Source organism: Cardiocondyla obscurior, unplaced genomic scaffold (genome assembly GCF_019399895.1).
Source record: "Cardiocondyla obscurior isolate alpha-2009 unplaced genomic scaffold, Cobs3.1 scaffold99_0_44293, whole genome shotgun sequence".
NCBI classification, from domain to species: Eukaryota; Metazoa; Arthropoda; class Insecta; order Hymenoptera; family Formicidae; genus Cardiocondyla; species Cardiocondyla obscurior.
The window spans coordinates 10,001-12,500 of NW_027228837.1; the positions used below are offsets into that span (position 1 = coordinate 10,001).

The 2,500-nt window shown below is 60.2% G+C and overlaps 1 non-coding gene across 1 annotated transcript; it reads left to right on the forward strand.

Moving 5' to 3' along the window:
• Positions 1 to 991: 991 nt before the first annotated feature.
• Positions 992 to 1,146, forward strand: LOC139113031 (5.8S ribosomal RNA). Its single transcript, XR_011547589.1, has one exon. It is a non-coding gene; the product is annotated as a 5.8S ribosomal RNA (ribosomal RNA).
• The last annotated feature ends 1,354 nt before the right edge of the window (positions 1,147 to 2,500 follow it).

Sequence of the window (2,500 nt, forward strand, 5' to 3'; positions counted from 1 at the left end):
CGAGTCCGCGCCGCCTTCCCACTCCTCGTCGGAGCGTCCGTCGCGAGACGCGACGCTTCGCTCGAGCAAAATTGCGAGATCGAGAGGAGAGAATAGTTTATGCGACGCAACGACCGCGTGCGCGCTCACACGCCGCCAACGGTGGCGTGCTGCGGTGTGCGCCGCATTCGTCGCCGTCGTATAAGAGAGGATTGTCGGTCGGGACGAGTGTGTCGAGATCTCGAGAGCTCAAAGCGAGAGAGGACCCCGGGCATATTGTGGAGAAGAAGAGAGATTCGAGAGTTGTACGCATTGCCGTATTACGCTCTTTGCATTCTCTCTCTCTCGTTTCCTGCGGAGATTCTCCGACTCTCTGTCTCTCGCGCGCTTCGAACGACCCGTTGCGCGGACCACCGCGCTCAGCGCGCCCCTTAGCCGGGGCTAGCGCGGCCGGTTGGTCTCGTTGTGCGAATCCAGGAGGAGCGCGAAGGTGCATCTATATGCGCGCCCGCTCGCGGATCAGGATCGGTGAGAAGGAGACTACGGAGGCGCGCTCGCGCGCTGCCTCTATCTCCGCGATTCGGACGCGTTGCGGTGCGCGCGAATGCGCCGCGTACCGGTGGTAACCTATGCTGCCGCGTCGTCGTGCGCGCCGGGCGAGGAGTGGAGAGTGCGACGATTCTCGCCGCTGCTCTTCCTCCGGTCCCGCGCGCGCGCGATCGCGCGCGCTGAAGGGTTCGTCGAATATGCTAGTCATTTTCGACCCCGATGGTTTTTCAAAGAGTTCCGCCCCGGCTCTCGCTTCGCGAGAGACGCAACCTCTTGGTTTTCGCACCGCGCCGACAACCGACGTCTCCCTCTCTCTCCATTATTGTGCCGTAGCCCCTGTAACAGGGGCGGCGGTCCGCGCGTGCTCGGACGCGCGGCCAGGCTGATCGAAGGGCCAAAACGAAGAAGACGCACATTGTTGTCTATTCCTTGATAGAGCGTACTTGGTGCGCGAAGGAACGATTACCCTGAACGGTGGATCACTTGGCTCGTGGGTCGATGAAGAACGCAGCTAATTGCGCGTCAACTTGTGAACTGCAGGACACATGAACATCGACATTTCGAACGCACATTGCGGTCCACGGATACAATTCCCGGACCACGCCTGGCTGAGGGTCGTTTTATCGAAGACAAACTGCTTGCGCGCGCCGTTTCGACGGCCGCGTACGAGCGATTCGTTGGACGTTCGCCCGATCGCGGCGGCCGGCGAGAGAGTTATACCCGCATCCACGAGAAAGAGAAGAGAAGCGAGGAGTCGTCGATGACGCCTTCCCCGGGGTATCAGGCACACTACGCACGCTATCCACGCGGCGAGTTGCTGGATTCCATCAGGGTTTTACGAAGGCTCTCGCGCTCTCTGCGCGCGCTCTCTCTATACTCGCGGAACGGCGGCGTACTCTCGCGCCCCTGTTGGGCGTCGTCCGAAATAACGAGGTTTGAGGGTCGAACGAATGAACGACGACCGACCGAAAGATGCGATCGAGAATCGCAGAGAGACGCACGCACGCACACACGCACGGGAGGGAAGGACGTGCGCGGTGGTGATAAACGTGGCGAGCTCTTGCAAGGAGTTTATACGTTATACGTATATACGCGCCGAACGAAAAAGAGTAGATCTGCCTCTCGCGCGCCGCCGCCCGGAGTGAAACAAGCCGACAATTCGTTCGCGCTTGTACTCCCGGAAGGTGGCCTGTGTGCCGCTTGCGGCGCGCGCGGGATCAAAGGCTGATCCACGGAGAAGTAGTTCATAAGGAGCGCGGAGAACCGAGTTTGAGTTTTCCTCTCCTTCTTCGAATGAAGATCGGAGAGGAGAATAGAGGCCGCGAGATAATCGCGCGCCTCCTCGTTCTCCTTCTGCACAGAGCGCATATCGTCGCTTTACCGCCGCCAACGCAAAGGAAACTCGAGAGGAGGGATTTTAGAGATATATACGACGAAGCAAAGATACGAGAGAACCTGACCGTATTATAAGAGAGAGAGAGTGGTCGTCGCCGCTGCAGCTGCTGCCGGCCGCCGCCGCAGTCGCGTTGCCGACGCCACCACGACGCGCAAACCGGCCTCCGACGTTCGCGTCGGGCTGGCTGGCCAGTTGTCGTCGTGGTCGGTTGGTTGGCGCGCGCGGGCGCGCGGATCGCGGCGCGGTTGACGCAACGTCGACGAAAGACCACCACGCTCTCGCGGTTGTTCTCTCTGCCTCGTTCGTTTTCTCATTTTCCCTTCGTCTCTTCTTTCAAATATTTTGCGTGCACCGATCGCCCCCTGCGCAGCAAAAGTGTGTGCGAGGTGAGAGATCGCGCGCGGGTCGACCGCGCGTGTTCCCGAGTCCACGAAAGCGCTATGTATGGTAGCAGCTCTTGACCGGGGCACGCGGCGTAGTCTAACCAAGCGCTCGCGCGCGGCGTTTCGCCGCGTTGCGTTTCTCTTTTCTCTCGCGTCGTCGTCGTCGTCGTCTCGCCTTCTTCGTATTATATAT